The 23,477-nt window shown below is 37.5% G+C and overlaps 1 protein-coding gene and 1 pseudogene across 3 annotated transcripts in view; both read right to left on the bottom strand.

Annotated features, from left to right (window-relative positions):
- The window catches only part of RNF182 (ring finger protein 182), a 56,265-nt gene that overhangs the window by 19,971 nt on the left and 12,817 nt on the right, over positions 1-23,477 (bottom strand). The window contains exon 2 of one of the 3 annotated variants that reach the window (XM_011967914.1): positions 14,055-14,176. The exons of the other annotated variants lie outside the window; for them this stretch is intronic. The gene's annotated coding sequence lies outside the window, so the exon portion shown is untranslated. The remainder of the gene's footprint in view (positions 1-14,054; positions 14,177-23,477) is intronic. 3 annotated transcript variants of the gene reach the window in all.
- Positions 10,352-10,898, bottom strand: LOC105530410 (annotated as a pseudogene).

The following is a 23,477-nucleotide window of genomic DNA, read 5'->3' as shown; positions in this document are numbered from 1 at the left end:
CATCAATACATTTGTGATTGACAGAAAAGTCATCTTCAACTGCTATAGAACTCACTTAAAAGAGTAACAGCTGGGTTTGGTTTTTGATTTGTTTGTTTTTTGTAGAGATGGGGTCTTGGTATATTGCCCAGACTGGTCTCAAATTCCTGGCCTCAAGCAATCCTCCTGCCTTGGCCTCCCAGTGTGCTGGGACTACAGGCATGAGCCACTGTACCTGGCCAAGATAGATTTTAATTCTTGATGGACTCATGATGTAGCCCTCTTTTGATATATTATCACTTTCATTTAATAATTCAGCAAGCATTTACTTAATATCTTTTAAGTGTCATACCATGTGCAAGATGCTGGGGATTCAAAGACAATCAAGACAAGGTTCCTGAAAGCAGAGGCTGATTGTAAAGGCAAATGGATCCTTTCCTGCCTTTACCTTGTCTCATTTGTTCTTCACCTTCTTCCCAGTGACTATACCCTTACTCTTGAAACTATCTATTCTCATAGTTCCATGATATCACAGTCTTCCAGTTTTCCTCCTAGTTCACTGATCACTGATCACTATTCTCAATCTTTTCTTCTAGCTCCTCTTCTATCAAATCTCTAGATGTTAGAACTCCGTAGCCCTTGCTTGCACTCTTTCCCTTGGATTGTTCCATCTCCTCTAGTAGCTTTGAATACCATGACATGATGACTGCCCCCCAATTTGTGTCTGCAGCCTATCCCTTCCCTCTGAGTTCCAGAGTGCTTACAGCACCTCCACTTGTATTAACACAAACATTTCAAATTTAACAGGTCTAAGACAAATTTCAATCCTCACCTCTCACTACCACCCAATTGTTTCCTGCAGTTTTCCCCATTTTAATAAATGGCACCACCATTCTCTTAGTTTTTTAAAAACTAGGAGTCACCTTTGATTCTACATTATACCTTACTCCTCATGTCCAATCCACTGGCAAGTCAGTCAATTAAACCGAAGTATGTTTCCAATCTTCCAATATCATTCCATCTTCATCATGAACATCCTAATCCAGGCTTTGACCCTGTTCATTGCAGAACCTTCTAATTTATCTTCATGCTTCTAATCTTGCCCTGTTATAAATTATTTTCATTGCAACAACCAAAGTAAGCTTCTAAAAATGTAAATGAGATTATATCTACCATCTGTTTATTACACTTAAATTGTTTTTCATTACATAGAGATTAAAATCCAAACTCTACGCAGCAAGGTACTGTATGATCTGGCCTCTGCCTTCCCTCCAACCCTGTCTTGAACATATTGTTTTCTTGGCACACTGGCCTTTGTTAAGTTCCATGAACAGTCCAAAGTCTTTCATGTTTTAGGCTGTTTGCTCAATGTGAAATGTCATACTAATCTCATTCCTTCTTAGAGATCTTGCCTTAGTCTGTTTTGTGTTGCTATAAAGGAATACCTTGACGCTGGGTAAATCATAAAGAAAAGAGGTTTATTTGATTCAAAATTCTGACTGGTTGGCAAGTTCAGGACTGGACACCTGCATCTGATGAGGCTCTCAGGCTGCTTCTAACCATGGGAAGAAATGAAAGGGAGCTGATATGTGCAGATATCACATGGCAAGACAGGAAGCAAGAGAGAGGGGAGATGCCAGGCTCTTTGTAACAATTAGTTATCAAGGGAACTAACAGAGTAAGAATTCATTCACCTCCAAAGAAGAGCATTAATCTATTCATGAGAGATCTGGTCAAATTTCAACATGAGGTCTGGAAGTAACAAATATCCAAAACCACAGCAGATCTCAATATAAAGTCCTCAAGGAGGTCCTCCCCAATTACTTGTTTTCATAATCACTTACCCCTTGTTTTCTATTATGGCACTCTGTTTACTTCCTTCAACAAACTTCAAGAAGCCCAATTTAACTAATTTGTCTGTTCTAAATTTCTACTACTACAATGTAAATTGTAAGAATACAAGAACCACTAATATGTTGCTTACCATTCTAGCACAAGCACCTATCATAAGCTAGCACAGAGTAGATACTCAATAAATACCTGCCATATAAATATATTGAAATGTTTCCAAGACTCCTCCCATCTCGTCCTATCCATGAATGGTATACCACACCCTTCTGAATGTGGTGAAGTCAGCACTTTGTCTTGATAAATATTCTTGAATGTGACACATTTTATAATGTAGATTTTCAGATTATAGATTTTATATTATTATTATTACTATTATTATTATTTTGAGATGAAGTCTTGCTCTGTCGCCAGGTTGGAGTGCAGTGGAGCAATCTTGGCTCACTGCAACCTCCGCCTCCCAGGTTCAGGCAACTCTCCTGCCTCAGGCTCCCAAGTAGCAAGGACGACAGGCATGCACCACCACACCCAGCTAATTTTTGTATTTTTAGTAGAGACAGGATTTCACCATGTTGGCCAGGATGGTCTCGATCTCTTGATCTCATGATCCGCCTGCCTCGGCCTCCCAACAGATTATAAATTTAACAATCTAAAATGTCCATGAAAATATCAAATCAGCTGAACTTCCCAAAAAATCCATAAACATTAAAAAACACATTAAAGACTTATAGCATCTAGGAAGCTCTCAATACATGTTGAAAAAATAAAAGAATTCCATTATTTGTCTTTATCATTTAAAATCTCCAATTTGATAAATATTTGTCCACAATCAGCTTCAGGTTTAGGCTCACCGAAAGTATCTATTAATACAATTCAGAGAATAAAATTCCCATAGGATTGTTTCTCTGTAAATGTTCAGGTATGTACCTGAAGAAGTATAAGGCGTTTAAATTTTCTACAAATGTTTCTTTACATACTAAGCAAAATAGTTATCACTACAATATTTCAATATTCACAATGTTCTAAAAATTATAAATACAGTTAAAGCTAGAAAGGTATTATTTTTATAATATTATCCTAAAATAAAAACAAAGTCACAATCCAAAACGTTTTGCTCACTTTCTGTAATTCTAAAGAATACACCATCTCTTTTTCAGCATTAATAAAAATGGCTACAACATCTCATGAGATGAAGTAGATTTCTGTTTACCAAGGTCCAGTTGTACTTGGACTCAGCAAAAATGTCACCAATCCAATTAATGAAATGCCTCAATTAATAATGGGCAAAAGGTTTTAAAAGGAAATAAAAACATTCTATATTCTACCACATTTAATATATGCCTTGATCCAAGCTTGACAAGAAAAAAAGAACTCTATAGATTAAATTTTATTGAATTTATTTGCCCTCAGTGGCTTTTCTCAATAGGCCTTTTAGAATCAATCTTAATGAATGTGTCACTTTGCAACACAGCTACATAATGTGGCATTATTGATTGACATATATTCAACTGTGAAGATTAGGATAAAGTAAAAGCCTGTAGTGTTTTTTAAATGAGATAAAATGATACTTACATAAAAAGAAGATTGCTAGGAAAGATAGTTTTATATTTATTGTATACTAAGATTGTTTTGTCGTGTGACAGACATTCTAAATACTCTATTCCTAAAAGGCCCCTATGCAAGATGGAGTCTCTCTAGTTTGAACACCTCTGACAGATCCCTTGGTGTGGAAACTGTGTGACATTTCATTCCAGTCACACAGTGGACAGGTGAGTTACTAGTGAAGATGTAGAACAAAGGGATTAGTACTGCCCTGGGTGTGTGTGTATGGTGGGGGCAGGGGGTAGTGCTTGTTACTGACTATAGAGCAGGAAGAAAGTAGAGCATGGCTTCCTTTCATATCAGCCCAGGAAATGATGAATTTGGGGAAGCTTTTAAATTATAAATAAATTCTTCCTATATTTGTGGTGGAGAGAAAAAGAGCTCAGCCGTTGGTATCCTTGAAGGTGGTCATAATTAGTCTGGAAAACCTCCATGGAAAGAAGTGAAACTTAGGAAACTTTTGTAGTGAGCCAAGATACATTAAGCAGAGAAAGAACATTATAGAGTAGTCTAATGCAAAGGACAGGCTGGGAGCAGTGGCTCACGCAGGTGATCCTAGCACTCTGGGAGGCCAAGACGGGTGGATCACCTGAGGTCAGGAGTTTGAGACCAACCTGGCCAACACAGTGAATGCCCGTCTCTACTGAAAATACAAAAAGTAGCCGGGTGTGGTGGCATGCATCTGTAATCCCAGCTAGTAGGGAGGCTGAGGCAGGAGAACTGCTGGCCCGGGAGGTGGAGGTTGCAGTGAGCGTAGATCACACCATTGCACTTCAGCCTGGATGACAAGAGCAAGACTCCACCTCAAAAAAAAAAAAAAAAAAAAAAGCAAAGAACAGTCAGGATATATTAGGCCAAAGCAGAGAGAGTATGCAGCAGAAGATAAAAACAGATAGCTGGTCACTATTACAATAGCTAATATTTGGAATCAAGTGGCCATCAACAGATGAATGGATTTAAAAATGTGGTAGGTATACACAATGAAATACTATTCAGCCCTAAGAAAGAATGAAATCTTGTCATCTGCAGCAATATGAATAAGTCTGAAGGACATTATGTGAAGTGAAATAAGCCAGGCACAGAAAGAGAAGTACTGCATGTTCTCACTCAAATGTGGGAGCAAAATAAAGTTTTAGCCCATGGAAATTTTAAATGTTATGTAGAACTGTTAGAAAGAATCAAATTTCTGAATTTGAAAACAATATATTTTCATACCTAATAAAGGTATGAAAATGGGGAGGGCACAGAGATAAGATCTTGCTATGTTGCCCAGGCTGGTCTTGAACTCCTGGCCTCAAGCAGTCCTCCCACCTCAACCTCCCAAAGTGCTGCGATTACAGATGTGAGCCACACTGCACCTAGCCTAATAAAACTTATTTAAAATGGCACCATCATGGATCGTAAAGCTGCAGACAGAGACCACTCATAGAATTTACAGTAACAGTACAACTGAGACATGGAAACCATTCTGCCATGCAGCACATAACGCATCAAAGGCCCTGTGGTTGCAGTGCAACTGTTAACCAACACCAGCCATGGGGCTCCTCCTGTGTACCCACAGGACCTAAGTCTAGAAAGACTGAAACACCAAGTATGTCAAAAAGCCATGATTTCATAATGATACTTTAAAAACAAAATGAACTCCTTTGGAAGATGTGAGGAAAATAACCCACTCTGAAACCAAATAACCAAGGGAAAGACACAAGAATTTATTCTGCCTTTTCTTTATATGCAGCTTCCTTTCTGTTATGCCTTTAAAGTAACCAAATAATTGATGAGGTAAAATTCTTTATAGAAGCATTTCAACCAATGATGATGGAACTGTATTATTTTGTAATCCTCAGTAAAATAATCTAGATCAGGAGTTCGCAGATAACTCCCAGTAAGTCAAATCTAATCTGGTAAATGTTTTATAGGCACGCAGTTGTGCCCATTCATGCACATACTGTCCAAGGCTGCATTCCTACTACAATGACAGAGACCATATTGACCCTCAAAGCCAAAACTATTTACTATCTGGCCCTTTACATAAAAAGTTTACTAACCCCTAACCTAGAAATTAATTACCAATGGCTGCCAAAATCGCAAAGCAAAAAGCAGATAAGGAGGCGGATGACACACAGGTCAGGCTTACAACACCTGTGCTCACTGATGGGGCTTCACACAACAAAGGGAGGGACAAGGCAACAGGTGCCTCCTGATGCCATTAAGCAGGAAGGGTACAGCACCCCCACCTTCATAGGCCTTCTTGCCAAAAATCTGAAAATACGATCAAACCTCAGGTTCTTATTACCTGTTCATAGCAAATACAGCGGACAGAAAAATGAATTAAAGTACATGGGGATGTAGTTAGTTAAAATTCTGACTGTGGGAAATTCTACAGGACAAAGGATCCAGTTTCTTCAATGAATAAATTGCAAGGAAAAAAAGAAGGGTGAACCCACAGACCAAGGATGCCCAATCTTTCAGTTTCCTGTGCCACATTGTAAGGAGAATTGTCTTGGGCAACACATAAAATACACTAATGCTAATGATACCCAAAGAGCTACAAAAAATTAAATTTAATTTAAATTTAAATTTTGAAATCTCATAATGTTTTCAGAAAGTTTATGAATTTGTGTTGAACCACATTCAAAGCTGTCCTGGCAGCATGTGGCCCACAGGCCACAGGTTAGACAAGCTTGCTATAGACTAAAAGAAGCCTAAGAGATTTATTAGTTAAATACATGAGTAGTCCTTGTTTGGATTCTAATTCTAACTGACCAATGGGGAATGGGGGAATTTACAGGACAATAAGGGAAATTTGAATACCAATATTTCATGACAGTAAGGAATTACTCTGCAATTGTTTTCTGGTGTGATAATGACATTCTGTTCATATTATTTAAAGGCAAGTCTCTTCAATTTTTTGAAGATACATACTGGGGTTTCACAGATGAAATAATATGACATCTGGGCTTTGTTTCAAAATAATCCAGTGGGGAGGGGGGCAGATAAATGAAGCAAGATTGGCCATGTGTTGATCACTGTTGAGGCTGAATGATAAGTAAAAAGGGATTCATTATACCATTTTCTCTACTTTTGAATATGCTTAAACTTTTTCCATAATAAAAAGATAAAAATAAAATCATTAGCAAAGCTTTCTCTCTACTTTCCAACATCTGTGCTCATGGATGCTTTGTTTCTCCCCCTGCCCATCTACCACGTATATTCATTCATTAAACAAATGCCTACTGAATGTTTAGTACAGCATAAGCCCTGGGCTAGGTGCTGGCGATGGCCTCACCTTCAAGAAGTGTACATTCTAGAGGGGGAGCCCAATAAGGAACTCAGCCTAACCACACTTGATGGTCAATGCTGCGTGAGCAGGACCCACAGGGTGCTAAGGAATGCAGAGAAGGGGCATCTATGCCTTCCCATGTTCCTCATTCCCATCCCTTAATATTCTTTAACAGTATGGCTAATCTCTCCTGATTGTCTACTTTGCTCTTCTGAGGAGAGATTTCCTTTCTTTAAGTGGCCGTGACTTATAAGCCAGAGGCTTCACATTGCCTATTCCATGACTCATTAATATAAAACACTGGACTCTTCCTCCACTCTGTCCCCCACATGCCTTTGACTTCTGTGGTAAGTACCCTGACAGCCCCAAAATCCCATCCTCACCCAGTGCTATCCTACTTACTTCCTGCTCCATAGTCAGTAACAAGTGACACCCCACCCCCACCCCCCACCATACACATACACCCAGGGCGGTACTAATCCCTTTGTTCTACATATTTACTACTAACTCACCTGTCCACTGTGTGACTGAATGGAATGAAACGCCACACAGTTTCCACACCAAGAGATCTGTCAGAGGTGTTCAAACTACAGTGACTCCATCTTGCACAGGGGATGGGTAAAATGACGCTGTGAGACCTACTGGCTGCATTCCTAGGAGACTAGGCATTCTTAGTCACAGGATATTAACAGTTAAGTGAAGAAGTTAATAATGTTTATTGAACAGACCCAGGACCTAACAAACCTAGGAAATAACAGACCCAAGAAATGTCCTGATGTCCTGTCTTACGAACAAAAGCAGTCTTAGTTTAAGAATAAGTTTTGCAATAAGACTCTGTCTCAAAAAGAAAAAAGAATAAGTTTTGCTTTAAAAATAATATTCTTGTGAAAGTAGTTACACAGAGATTAACAATCCTTTGTCACAAGTCCTTGTAGTAGAGCACATCTCCCCATGACTTTTTGCTTTGTTATCTTATATATAAACGAGCATTGTACCTAACTAAGGCAGATGTGTTCCTCCTCTTGCTCTTGGGAATGCCCTGGTCTCTCTACGGAGTAGTCACCCTTTTATTCCTTTACTTTCTTAATGAACTTGCTTTCACTTTATTCCGTGGACTCGCCTCCAATTCTTTCCTGCGCAAGATCCGAGAACCCTCTCTTGGGGTCTGGACTGGGACCCCCTTTTCAGTAACATATTCTGTGATGAGCCATGAAGGGATGATACTGGAGAGACCCCCACTTAACCAAAGGAAAATCGTCTGCACAGCACCAATTGGCTGACTTTGGATAAGTGGTAGGATACATTTCATCCCAGGTGAAGGACAAAGTTGGGTTAAAGGCCCAGCTCAGAAGGGTTAGCATCCCTCCTGAGACATAAGGGGTTAGAGAATCCTCTCAGTAAGGCCTCTTTTGGTCAAAAATGGATTTGACACTATGGGATGTTGACCGCTTTTCTCTTTGGATTAATCTGCCTTGAACTCTTTGCTGATGGCTGTGGGTGACAGGATTAGGCATGTACAGGATTGTCGGACACTGGGAAGCTTTCTCTCCCACAAAGGGGGAAATGTGAGAGCTGATGGGCCTGCTGGAGAAGATCACAATTGACAAGCAGCTGCCTAGACTTCTGATTCAGTGTTGCTGCACTGGGTGGGTCTTTCCCTGGCCTCCCTGAGCTCCTTGCCTCCCTGCCCCACCACAGGCAATGCTTTTCGCCCTTCCCTTTCCTCTCTCTCTTTCTCTCCTTTCTCTTTACTATCTTTTCTGTCATGCAGGGCAACTGTCCGCTTCTCTATCTTGCTCAGAGACCACATGTTGAAACTCCTGGTTAGAGGTCATTCCACCCCACTTTAAGTGGATCAAAGATGACAGGGGTTGACAGGGGCCAACAGGGGAAAGTTTGAGCCTTGCCAGGTTGATGCTGGGTGCTGACTGGGGTGACTGGTATCTATGTTTGTCATGTGTATTTTGCTCCGGACAAAATGGAAAATGTTCATTTGTTTCCCCCACAGAGCCTGTTGGGTGGAATCTTGCAAAACTGAGAGGCTTTGCCTACGCGTCCATGAAATGGAAAAAGATGATTTTCTTTTGTAACGTGGCTTGGACCCCACAGCTATGGGGCAACAAGCAAGACTATCGAAGCCACTCAGAGAAAGGTAACTCAGAAACCTATCACACTGGCAAAAAGGTAAGAATTTCCTACCACTCAGGCTTCTGGTCTCTCTGTCTGTGAAAACTGGTTAAACGAATGGTCAAAATCACTTGCATTTTGAGAGTTTTAGCCTTGGTGTCTAATAACCAGGTAGGACATATACTTTTAGGGATAGCTAATGGCAGCTATGAGGGAGGAATACTCTGCACTTGGCACACTGGGATCAGAGAAGCATGTTCTTGACCACCTGGAAGGTATGGAAATGTCCCCAGCCCTACTGAGAGATAAGACTCCCATAGGGGATGGGCTAATTCTCTCTTTTTGGGGATCAAGGATCCAGTATAAAAATGGGACTTTTAATTTTGGAGGATCTGTTTTGACTTCCAACTGTGCCTGCTTATTAGGCCCTAGAAATTGCATGCCTTTCTGGTCCTGTTCCTTGAAGGGCTTCAGCCTGAAGCCAGTAATCCAATTAAGAAACTTAAAACTGGCAAATAAAAAAAATTATAACTATTAGATCTTCTTCCATCTGTGTATTTATATGTGTTATGTGTGTGATGTTTACATATGAAAGAGCTCTGGTTAACTGACTTAAAGAAAAATAAGTGGCTGGGTACAGTGGCTCACACCTGTAATCTCAGCACTTTGGAAGGCTGAGGTAGGAGAATCACTTGAACTCAAGAGCCGGCAATTGCAGTGAGCTGAGATTGCACCACTGCACTCCAGCCAGGGCAACAGAACGAGATTCTATCTCAAAAAAAATAAAGGGGGGTGCAGGTGTGGTGGCTCATGCCTGTAATCTCAGCACTTTGGGAAGCCAAGGCAGGCGGATCACCTGAGGTCAGGAGTTCAAGACCAGCCTGAACAACATGGTGAAACTCCATCTCTACTAAAAATACAAAAATTAGCCATGTGTGGTGGTGTGTGCCTGTAATCCCAGGTGCTTGGGAGGTTGAGGCACGAGAATTGTTTGAACCCAGGAGGTGGAGGTTGCAGTGAGCCAAGACTGCACCATCACACTCCAGCCTGGGAGACAGAGCAGAACTCTGTCAAAAAAAAAAAAAAAAAAGAAGAAGAAGAAAAGAAAAGAAAAGAGGGCTGAATAATTATTTTAAGTTAGATAGAATAAAGCTAAAAATTTGAGCAAATGGTGGAAGGTTTGTAAAAAAATTAATCTTGTAAAAGAAATTCTGTGTGTGAACAAAGTGACTAAAATTAAAAGGATATTGTTTAGTTTTTCCATAAATTGAATATTGGAAAAACGCACAACAGGGTTAGATTAGAGCACTGACCTACTCTTCAGCAAAAAATTGTTTAAGTTTTAAAACTTTTATAAGTTTAACATTGGCACTGTATGTTTACCTATTCGTTGGTACAATTTACATGAAGTTTTATATTTACCCATTTTTGCGAAGATATCATGTACACAAAGATACATATTCAATAGCTGAGAAACAAGTGAAATTTCTGATCTATACTTTCAGGTTTGTTCAATCATAATACTTTGATAAGGATCATCATCATACCAGTTTTTCGTCTCTTCCAGAAGGAAGTCATCATTTTATGTAAGAGTTTACTCTGGGTTTTACTGCAGAACACAGATTCCCTCAATCGCTTTTTTTTCTTGCAAGTGTCTTTTTCTATAATTTTTTCTTATAACCAGCCTTTCTCTTCAACCAAAGGCCAGAATGAAGTCGAAGAAACCTATAGATGACAGCTTTCACAGTCTTTCCCTTGCCTTTTTGTGTACAGACGAATGTTAGAGATCTGACTGGCAGCTTCAGGACACTTGGAAGCAAAGGGGCCGCTCTATTAAAGATCACTGCAGGATGCCCACATGTCAGGTTTCTGACAGATGTGGTAAGTCTGGGAGTGGAGGAAACAACTGGTGTCTGAATATGACTAAAACGTCCAGTAGACAATGCAGAAATAAGAGAGGCATTCTTGACACAATTTTGGTAGGCTGAAGATGCCAAAACATTCGGGGCTATAAGATTCCTGAAGCTGCTCTCACTACACTGGCAAAGGCAAAGGCAGCCATCTTTCCATCAACAAAAAATGTAAAGGATTATAAAAGGTTTATGAGAATCTTACTTTACAGTCAAACTGATTCGGAGTGAGTAGGTTTGGTCCGTATGATTTTATTAAAAATTGGATTTGACATTAATAGTACATGAACACAAAAGCGAAATTTGGCTTTCTCTTTTGAACAAGATTTTCATGTAATATTTAAATATAAAATATTTTTGCCTTTTGAATAAAGAAAAAAAAGAAAGGCGAGAAAAGAGACATTATTTGGAAAGCTAACTCTTCCCTCTATCAATGGGTAAAAAAGTTTCTGCCTTTTTTAAATCTTTAAGTTATCATTTTGGCTAAATAAATGACTTACGGTGACCTGAGATTCTATTTTATAACATAACGTGTTTTACACCTTTGCTATTTAACAAACTTTCCAAAATCAAATTATAAATTAAGTCTTTCCTGACTTGATAATCCTTTTAGATATGAGGTCCCCTGAAGTTAAATAATGGCATATTTGACTTATTTGACATACTAAAATCATATACAAAGTATTGTCAAATACAAAATGGCATCGGACATTCTTTGGGTTATTTATATGTGTCATTGGTATGTGTTCCAAATTATGCACAACTACAATAATTCTTGTATAACTTAGTATATGTTATCATTAATAGTTATAATTGTTATCTTAAATTATTGTGTGCCACAAGGGTACCAAATTTCCTTGTCAATTGTGTCTGACTATAGCTGCCCTAAGACTTTTTGTCATCCACAAGCAATTGTCTTGTTTTGATTCTCTTCAAAAGGCAGTTTATAATCAGCTATAGGACTCTGACAAGTACTCTTATAAAGCAGGACTTTGACAGCTTTGAAATGTATGCCATTAAAATAGAAGAAAACTTCCAAGACACTTGGAAAACTAATGTATTCATAAATATTGAGAAAAACAGGAATTGCATAGACAACTAATAAAAGACCAAAATAATCTATTTATGACTTTTTGCCTTTCTGTTTTGTTTTTCAGAGTCAAGAAAACTTTTATTTTGAGCTATTTACAGCTTTTAACAATTGAGTATAATATACTACTGTAAACAAAATTTAGAGCACGTTTCGTTCTCTCTACCTGATTTCTCCCAAATTTGGAAACTATTTGTGAGTATTTTTAACTTACAGTGATATAGCTATTTACATAAGTCCAGTAAGACTTTTTCCTTTGTGACAAGACACAATTGGAGACACTAGTTATTTTGCCAAGGCTTTGACTGGAATGACTGACATGCTTTCAAATGTAAATAGACTGCTTTAAGGAATCAAAATTCATTTATAGAGCCAATTAAAGCCCCTAAGAAAACTGACCTCATATCTTGAGCCTTGTACAGGACTCTTGAGCCTTGTACAGGGCTCCTGACCTGTGGTAGGTAAAGAATGTCACTTTCTGACAGGCCCTGGAGCCCCAAATATCTTGGGACCCCCCAGAGGAGAGAAACTTACCCAACTCATATTTGCACATATAAATCCATGACTGGTCTCAAGGCTTTAAAAAGTCTAACCTAAGATTAGATTATAGAACACAGTTCCATCAAAGTCAAAAGACACTATATGGCAAATTATTATTCTTGCTTCACTTTATACAAACAACCAGGCCACATACAATAAGACTAAAATTTATTTTGCAAACAAATCAGTCCTACCATGGTTTGTTTTAATAAAAATAGGGACTGGAGATAGAAAAATTACGTTTCACAAAATATGGAACACCTGTTGTTAGACTCTAGTCTGGTCCATTGTTTTTGAGTTTTTTCTGCAATTTAGACTGACCCTGCTTATTCCTGTGAACCAACCAGTGATCTCTGGTTGCTGCTCAAAAGAAACAAGTGGCATAAGTAACATAAAAATCTGAATTAATATTCTAATTCTGGACACATAATGAAATCAGCTAGCAACCCCATATCACCTTGGTTCCCACAATTCCCCAGTTCATAGAGAGCTGTCTTATTTAGTTTATTTGAGACAATTTTACTGATTTCGCTTTACAGTTCTAGAATATATTGCTGTGGTACTCTTTGTCTATAATTTAGAAGAAGCTTATTCAGTGTTTTCTTAAATACTTATTAATCTTCCAGGTATCATCTTTCATCAGGACTCAGAGTTTTGAATGATCTTCACCATACTAACACTTTCTGACTAAACTCCTCCCAACTCTAAATACAAGAGACCCTAAATATTGTTAGGCAGGAACATCATAGCCCCTGTTCAGCCTGAAGAAGCTACAGAAGATAAATTTCTATCCCTCTGCAACCTTTAGGATTAAGGCTCCCCTTATAAATGGGAGGTGGGAAATGTGCCAGAGGCATTCAAACCAGAGTGACTCCATCTTGAAATAGGGCTGGGTAAAATGAGGCTGAGACCTACAGTGCTGCATTCCCAGGAGGCTAGACTTTTTAGTCATAGGATATTTACAGTTAAGGGAAGAAGTGAGTAATGTTTACTGAATAGACCCAGGACATAACAAACCCAGGAAATAACAGACCCAGGAAATGTGCTGATGTCCCAATATCTTATGAACAAAAGCATTCTTAGTTTAAGAATAAGTTTTGCAGTCAGGCACGGTGGCTCATGCCTGGAATCTTAACACTTTGGGAGATCAAGGCAGGTGGATCACCTGAGTTCAGGAGTTTGAGACTAGCCTGGTCAACATGGTGAAACCCCGTTTCTACTAAAAATATAAAAATTAGCCAGGCGTAATAATGCACATGCCTGTAGTCCCAGCTGCTCAGGAGGCTGAGGCAGGAATTGCTTCAACCTAGGAGGCAGAGGTTGCAGTGAGTTGAGATCATGCCATTGCACTCTAGCCTGGGCAACAGAGTGGGACTCCATCTCAAAAAAAAAAAAAATAATAATAATAATAATAATAATAATATTTTGCTTTAAAGATAATACAGATTCTTTCCAAAGTAGTTACACAAAGATTAACAATACTTTGTCACAAACCCTTGCAGTAAAGTACATCTCCCCATGACTTTTTCCTTTGTTATATAGAAATAAGCACTGTACCTAAGGCAGACGTGTTTCTCCTCTTGCTTTTGAGAATGCCCTAGTTTGTCTATGAAATAGCCACCCTTTAATTCCTTTACTTTCTTAAAGTACTCGTTTTCACTTTACTCTGTGGACTCACCTTGAATTCTTTCTTGCACAAGATCCAAGAACCCTCTCTTGAGGTCTGGTTGGGACCCCTTTCTGGTAACAGATTCACTGGTGTAATCAGAATGAATGGGATGCCAAAAAGGCAGAGGAAAACTGTCAAGATGAAATTAAGGCACAGCAGTAATGGACTATAACAAGGGAATAAACATTTTACCGTTTAACACTAAAAACAACATAAACTAATAGGTATTAACATAAGTAAGGGAAGAGGTCTATGTCAATCTTTGAAATTGTTAAAACATTGTAGTGACAAAAAATTTTTAAGGTTCGTTTGTTTATCCACGTTGGTTGTTTTGTTGTTGTTGTCATGTTGCTGTTACTATATTTTTGCCTGACCTATAGCATCACACAAAACACTTTAGACAGAAGCGTTTAAAACAGAAAGCTCTGCAAAATCACCTGATTGGGCTCTGAGGGGCACTGCTGAGGTACCATCATCTCCCCATAAGGGCAATTCCAACGTTTAAGGTTATTTGCTAAAAGAATGCACTGGCAACGAAGTGGCAGTTTCACGTTTGATACATTTTGTGATGACAACATCTGAGGGTAAATCCCCAAAGTGGGCCACAATAATTTTTGGCTAAATCAAGCCCAGCTCTCTCTAATGCACAGACTGAGATCTTGAGTAAATCACTTGGGTAAATCACTTAAACTTTCTGGGTCATGGCTTTTTTATCTGAGAAATTAAGATTCTGGGCTTGATGGCTAAAGACCTTCCAGCTCCAACATTATAGGGTGATCATTATATATATAGATCATTATATATATCATATATAATTAAGAGTAACCTTTCCACATGTATTGGGGTGTTAGCAGGAATTCAAGTGACAACTGAGGGCATTTCCACCCTAAGAAAGCAAAGCTCTACTAACATTCTTATGTTCTCACTCCTCAATGTTTATTAAGCCCGGCTAAATGTTCTTCTTAGGATCAGCCACTTAGTAAGCAGCTTAGCAATCTTAACTGTTATTAAGGTAAATCACTTCTGAGGAAAGCAAATTGCTATATAACAATATTAAAATAAATACTGATGATCAGAGTCATTTGAAGTAAAAAACAATCTGAGTTGGAATCCCAACTCCACTGATCACTAACTATATGACCCTGAACATGTTATTTAAAATATCTGTGCTTCTGTCTCTTGATTGTAACATACAGACAGTACTGACCTCACAGGTGTATTGAAACGATTAAGTAGAAATAACAGATATAACAGACCTGGTTAACTAAACACTAGTTCTTTCTCGGCCAGTGCTGGACGTTAAATTCTTATAGGTATGCCTGATTTCCACCCCCTTTCTGGTTTCATCCTGAATTTCCATGCATAAATTACCTTTCCTTGCCCTGCATTATTGACAAAGACCCTCTCCTTGACCAAACTTTAGTCAGGCTCCTCTGAGTCCTCTTTTCAACTAGGTCTCCACTTTGGCCTATACAAACTGCAACTTTCAGCACAACCCATTTCATCAACCCTCCATGCTAAGACATTTGAACAAACACTAGCTCAGGTTCTGTCAGCTCAAGGCCATGTTCCTACGATGACAACACCACCTCCTGAACATGCCTAGCTGAGAAAGCTCAGAGCTTTCTCAAATTATTTCTAAAGCCAAAATAACTTTCTGTTCATTCTAGCCAACACCTGATAATAGGTCCCTGACCTTCCTTTTCTAGAGCATTTACTCTTGAAAGCTTGCAACTGTAAATCTTTTCCTTGTACCTTTGAGATGTAAATCCTCTACCACCCAGAAACAGCTCCTCAAGGCCCTGGGAGCCACCTCTTTGAAACGTAAACATCCAGAGAGATACCTCTCCTGTTGCCCAGTTCTTGTAGGAGGGCAAGAGCCTAACTGGTGGGCATCTTGTCCCAAATTGCAAAGCTATATTTCCTGTCCTAAAGACACAAGAACCAATTGCTTCTCCAGATAAACACCAATTAACTAACCGACATTGCCTAACTACACACACAAATCACCCTTAATGTCTTTTAGTACCTTTTGTTTAGTATATCCCAGCATTTAAAAGGGCTCCTGTCTTTTGTTCAGTTCAGTTAAGCTCTGGTAACGCTGAGGTCTCTCCCCTGCTGAAGTAGTACTGAATAAAATATGTCTTATCATTTTTTTAAAGTGTCAGCTGCAAAACTTCATTCACTTAGCAAACATTTGTTGAATACTTCCCATGTTCGAGGTACCATACAACGATACTAACAATGAGCAAGACATTGTCACCTTCCTCAAAAAATTTGTAATTCATAGGGGGGGACAGGCATGTATGCAAAATATAGGAGTTCCAAGGCAGTAAGGTAAGTACCAATGGTACAGAGTTCTACTAGCACCTCAATATTCACTTACCCAGTAGCCTACATGATTTACTGCTTAAAAAAAAAAAAAAGTCCTATTTTTATATCTCCATCAAAAAAACATAGACTTCAGCCAGGCACAGTGGCTCAGGCCTCTAATGCTATCACTTTGGAAGGCTGAGGCAAGAGGATCACTTGAGCCCAGCAGTTCAAGAACAACTTGGACAACATAGTGAGACCCTATTTCTAAAAAAAGAAAGAAAAAAAAAACCCAGCAGGAACCACCTCTACGCACATGGTAATAACACCTTACATTGTATAGCATTTTAGCATTTTATTTTTACCAAGGGTTTAGATATATATGTTATTAAGTATAATTTTTTATTTGGATGAGTAAAAGTATATATTAATAGTACTTTATAATTTAGAAACTACTTTCACCATTTAGATAAGGTAGCCATTAGTATTCCCTGATATTCCCTGAATGTAATTAAATAATTATAGCTCTATCAGGGCTGTTTGTATCTACTAATCTACCAAATAAGAATTTCAGAAAAGACAAAGAATAAGGTAAGATTTTCTTTCTCTGGTTGCAGAACTCTGTGAATTTAACTAACATCATTGAATGCTACACCTGCAATGGCTGAATTTTATGGTGTATAAGTTATACTTCCATAAAGCCCTAACAAAATAAAATAAAAATAAGAACAGAAGATGAGAACATTAGTGAATTGAAACATATGTCATTAGAAAATTTCCAAACTAAAGAGGAAAAAATACAATGGAAAATAGGAAAAAGAGTTTAGGAGTCAAATAGAACAGGGTGAAAGATCTAAAGGATATAAAAGTGTACTTCTAGGAGGGGAGGAAAGTGATCAGACCAGAAGAAATACTATTTGATGAGACAGCTGCTAAGAATATTCTAAAACTGGCCAGGGGTGGTGGCTCACACCTGTAATCCCAGCACTCTGGTAGGCTGAGGCAGGTGGATCAGTTGAGGTCAGGAGTTTGAGATCAGCCTGGCCAAAATGGTAAAATCTTATCTCTACTGAAAATAAAAAAAATCAGCCAGGTGTGGTGGCACATGTAGACAGTCCCAGCTACTCAGAAGGCTGAGGAAGGAGGATCACCTGAGCCCAGGAGGCAGAGGTTGCAGTGAGCTGAGATCACACCACTTCACTCCAGCCTGGGCCACAGAGCAAGATTTTGTCTCAAAAAAAAAAAATTTGTAATTAAAGAATATTCTAAAACTGATTCAAGAACCTCTATGATCCTCAAACAAGATACATAGTAAAGAAAAAGTGCCTCAGCACATCATAATAGAACTCCTCAATACCAAAGACAAAGAAAAAAATTTTAACACACAGAGGAAAAAGGCACATCACCTCTAAAGCACTAAAGTGAGACTGACAGCTGATTTTTCAACAAAAATAATGGAAAACAGAGGACAATGAAATTATACCTTTAAAGTACTGAAAGAAACTGTCAATCTAGAATTCCACATGCAGCAAAAATATGCTTCAAAAATTAAGACAAAATACTTTCAAATAGGTAAAAATAGAAATACTAAAGGGAGTTCTTTCAGCAAAAAGAAAATAATCCCAAAGGGAAACACAGACTTACATGAAGGAATGAAAATAAATGATAAATATAGATAAATACTGTATAAAACAGCAATAATAATGTATCAGGTTATTTTATTCATGTGTGGAATTAAAATGATACAACCATTCCAAAAAGAGGAAGGGGTTTATAGAGTCAAAGTATTCTAATAACACTACATCATCACGGAAGGATTAAAATACTAATTTAAAGTATATTCATAAGTGAAAATAGATGCTATAATCTCTAGGATAACAGCCAAAAGAGTAAAACACAATGTATAACTATCAAGAAAAGAGAGAAGAAAACTGAATTAAAATTGCTTTATTAATTTTTTTAAAAGCAAGAAAGAAGAAAAGAAGAACAAAGAACAGATAGGACAGTTAGAAAACAAATAGTACAATGGGAAGTTTAAACTCAATTATATTATCAAGTACTTTACATGTAAATGAACTATTAGCTGCTCCAAAGATTATCAGGTGAGATAAGTAAACAAAAGCCAGCTATATGCGGCTTATAAAACAAACAATTAAAAATAGAGTCAGGAAATTTAAAGTATATAAAAAGATATACCATGCAACACTAACCAACTAACAAAGGAGAGTTGGTATATACTATATACTACTATAAGACCTGTAAACAGTAAGTCAAGAACCATTATGAGAGGTACAGAGAGGAAAGGGGTACAATACACCAAGGAATTATAACAATTATAAGTTTGTATGTATTTAATAACATATCCTCAAAATATATATTTAAAAACTGACAGAATGAAAAGTAGAAAAATTCATCATCACAGTGAGAGATTTTGCTTATCCATCCCAATAACTGACAGAATAAGCAGACTGAAAAACTGTAGATAGAAACTTTGATCAATACAATTAATGAATTTGACTCAATCTATGTGCACCAAATTCTGCAACTACAACTACAGAATATGTTGTGTACTCTATTCAAGTGCATGTCTATCACTCAGCAAAAATGATCATATCCAGGCCATAAGAATAGTCTCAAAAATATCAAAAGACTAAAATGTTAATAGCATGTTCTTTGACAATAGCTGGATTAAGCTAGAAATCAACAAGATTTTTAGAATATCCTAAACCATTGTAAATTAAGCAATAAATGTCTAATAACTTGTGGTCAAAGAAAAAAACACATGGCTATTTTTAAATATTTTGAGCAGAAAAAATGTGACAGAATTTAAGAGGATACTATTAAAGCCATGCTTAAGGAAAATGCAGAGCTTTGAATGCATATGTTAGAAAAGTTGAAAATCAATAATCTAAGTATCATTTTCACAAAGTTAGAAAAAACAGAAAACCCAAAGCCAAAAATATTAGGAAAGTACTAACTATGAACAGAAATTAATAAATTAGAAAATAAGCATACAATAGCAAAAAAAAAAAGTCAAAGTAAGTTCACTGATAAAATAATAAATTTGATAAACCCCAGGCAAGGGGGGAAGAAAGGCACAGATCGTAAATATCAAGAATGATAAGGGAGGCACTATTCAGATACTTACACCAATCTCTCTCCTAAACAAATTCTTAAACAAAATATCACCAAACTGAGTCCAACAAAACACTAAAATAATAGCACATCAGCTGAATTTATGATAGAAACGCAAAACTGTTCTAACATTTTTAAAAATGTGATTACCATATTGACAAAATAAAGGAGAAACAAATCATATGATCATCTCAATAAATGCAGAAAATCATTTGCTAAAACTCAACACATGTTCATGATTAAAATAACCATTAATTAGAAATGAGAATTTTCTTAATCGATAAAAAGGTTTCAACACTTCTAAGCAAGAGCCATATTTTAAATATTGAATGCTTTCCCCCTGAAATTGGGAATAAGACAAAGTACATACTATCACCATTTCTATTCAAAATTATAATTGAGGTCCTAGATAGAGCAATGAGGCAATAAAAAAAGTGAAAGAGATAAGAATCAGACAAGAAAGAAACAAAGCTCTTTATCCATCACATACAGTGATTATGCACATAGAAAATCCAAATAATTCTACAAATAAGTTATTAAGATTAAGAACTGAATACAGCAAAATCCCTGGAATCAAGGTCAAGATACAAAAATGTATTTATATACACAAGAAACAGAAAATTACAAGGTGAAATTTTAAAAGATGGCATTTGCAATAACAATAAAAAGAACAAATCTAATGAAAGAAGTACAAGACTACTACAGAGAGAACTTTCAAACATTACTTAGAGAAATTAAAGACAACAAAGGGAGAGCTATATTGTGTTCATTGATTAGAAGACTCAATATTACAAAAATGTCAACTCTCCCAAATTGATCTACAGAGTCAATGCAAGTTCTGATCAAAATCTATCAGGTTGTTTGTGGAAACTGACAGGATGATCCTAAAATCTGTATGTAAATGCCAAACACTAAAAATGGGCTAAAAGAAAATCAAGACAAAAAACAAAACTGAAGAACTTATACTACCTGATATCAGGATTACATCAATGTAAGATGCTTTTTTGTTTTTGTTTTTGTTTTTTTAAGATGGAGTCTTGCTCTTGTCACCCAGGCTGGAGTGCAGTGATGGAATCTTGGCTCACTATAACCTCTGCCTCCTGGGTTCAAGCAATTCACATGCCTCAGCCACCCAAGTAGCTGGGATTACAGGTGTGAACCACCACACCTGGCTAATTTTTGTATTTTTAGTAGAGGTGGGGTTTCACCATGTTGGCCAGGCTGGTCTCAAACTCCTGACCTCAAGTGATCCACCCACCTTGGCCTCCCAAAGTGCTGGGATTATGTAAGGCACTTTATTAGACAAATGCATCATAAGGACAAAATACAGAATCCAGACAGAGATTCATAAGCATATGATTACTTATTTTTATGAAAAGGATGCCACTGCAATTTAATGGAGAAGGAATAATCCTTTCAATAAATAATGCTGGGTCAACAAGATATGTACATAGATAAAAATCATTTTGACCCTTACCTCACACCATACACAAAAATCAATTCAAAGGAGTTATAAATCTAAATGTGAAAAGTAAAACAATAAAACTTCTTGGTAGCATAGGAGAATATCTTCATGATCTTGGAGCAGGCAAAAAATTCTTAAGACACAAAAAGCACTAACATTAAAAGAAAATATATATAAATGAGTTCATTAAAATTAAACGCTTCTGATGGAAAAATTATAAGAGTTAAAAGCAAGCTATAGTGTGGAAGAATTCCACAACAAATATATCACGCAAAGGACTTCTATCTAGAAAATATAAAGAACTCCATAAAAATCAGTAAGAAAAAGAAATTTTTTTAATGGACAAAAATATTTGAACTGGCATTTCATCAAAGAGGCTATCCAAATGGCTAATAAAACATGAAAAAATGCTCAACATCACTCATTAGGAAAGTACAAACAAAAACTGCAGTGAGGTATCATTTTTCATCTGCCACTATGGCAATACAACTATGAGCAAGAATGAGAAACAACTAGAACTTTCATACACTGATGTTGAGAATGTCACTGATATAACCACCTGGACAACTGTTTGGCAAAAGTTTGATAGCAATATCACAGCTAAATCATACATATAACCCATGACCTTTCTACTTCTACAGAGATGCACAACAGAATTGCTCACATACACATGTATGAGAATGTTTGTAGCAGCACTATTTGTAATAGCTGAAAATGGGAACATCCCAAATGTCTATGAACAGTACGATTTTAAAAAGTGTGCTACAGGCAACAATGAAATACTATACCAAAATGACAGAGACAAAAAACAAACTATTACTACATCCAGCAGCAAGGATGAATATCCCAAATAGTTGGTGAAAGCTATCATACAAACACACATAAAGTACACACTGCCTGATTCCATTTGTATAAAGTTCTAAAACGGGCAAAACTATTCAACAGTGTTAGAATTCAGACTATGGGTCACCTTTGGGGGCAGGTAATAACTGAAAAAAAGGCAAAGGAAGAATTTGGGGGTGATAGTAATCTTCTACTTTTTGACGTGAGTAGGTAGTTACACAGGGGACTCACTTGAAAATGCATGAAAGCTGTATATCCTTATGATTCGTGCACTTTCCTATATGTACGTTAACCTTCAATAACAAGTGTATCTAAAAATAAAAGTAATGCTTCCTATGTCTATACGGGATACATACAACACAAAACAGGTAATGTTGTGATTGTGAAAAGTCTACACGTAACACCATGAGAGATTTTCTAAAACTCAAATCTGATCATTTACTCCCCTGCTTAAAATATTTTACCGTCTTTCTCATCTGGCCTCTGTCTACCTCACCAGCCACATCTCTTACTCCTTTCTCCTCCCCCGACCCCACTCCATCCCCTCCCCAGTTCTTTTTACTCTCCAAAAGAAGCCATATTATCTCAAATGGATTCTAAGCTTTTACGATGCCCAGTTCCCTCTTTATAGCTCTTTTACCCACTCTTACCACCCCAAACTGTCCCATATTTGCCTGCTTTCCTGGGTCATCCTTCATCCAGTATAGACATCAATTATTCCCAAATTCCAAATCTTGCTTGGATGCCTCTCCTACAGATCCCACAGGCATCATATATATGCCCTATCATGATACACACTTGTGTAACGACCAGACACTTACCTGTAATTTCTTCTGTTCGCATCAGCAGGGTAGGGCTACACTTGATTTGTTCATCTTTGAGTCATTAGAGCCTAGCACAGTGTTACTTAAGAAATTTCCTACTCTACAATGTGAGATTTTTACAAGAGCTGTCTAAATTTTCCCCTTTTAAAACTGTCTGTGAAAGAAAAATTTATATTTATAGACCAACCACGACCATTTAAATTTACTGCAGATCAAAGAATAACTGAATCTCAACAGAGATATTATCCTGAGTTCTAAAATGCTTTAAGCTTCTTCTAATTATGTGTCCATTTGTCTACATAAAGCTGTTTAAGGATTTCTAACTCTTCCATCATTGTCTATAAAGACAGGGAAAAGGAAAGAGGGAAAAGGAAAACACTAATTTTTCTATGATGCTAGTTCCTTACTGATATGGTTTGGCTCTGTGTCCCCACCCAAATCTCATGTTGAATTTTAATTCCCAAAGTTGCAGGTGGGGCCTGGTGGTAGGTGATTAGATAAAGAGGCGGTTTCTAATGGTTTAGCACCATACCCATAGTGCTGTCTCGTGACAGAGTTCTCAGGAGATCTGGTTCTTTGAAAGTGTGTGGCACCTCTCCCATCTCTCTTCCTCCTTCCTGCTCTGGCCATGTAAAATGTGCCTCCTTAACCTTCGCCTTGTGCCATGATTGTTAAGTTTCCTGAGGCCTCCCCAGCCATGCTTCCTGCACAGCCTGCAGAACTGTGACTCAATTAAATCTCTTTTCTTCATAAATTACCCACTCTCAAGTAGTTCCTTATAACAACGTGAGAATGGACTAATACACTCACCCACCAAAACTGTATCAACAGCATAGCGCATTTCTAGTACCC

The sequence above is a fragment of the Mandrillus leucophaeus genome, unplaced genomic scaffold, assembly GCF_000951045.1.
Source record: "Mandrillus leucophaeus isolate KB7577 unplaced genomic scaffold, Mleu.le_1.0 Scaffold82, whole genome shotgun sequence".
NCBI classification, from domain to species: domain Eukaryota; kingdom Metazoa; phylum Chordata; class Mammalia; order Primates; family Cercopithecidae; genus Mandrillus; species Mandrillus leucophaeus.
The sequence above is the reverse complement of the archived record's forward strand: the minus strand, read 5'-3'. Positions and strand labels throughout refer to the sequence as shown.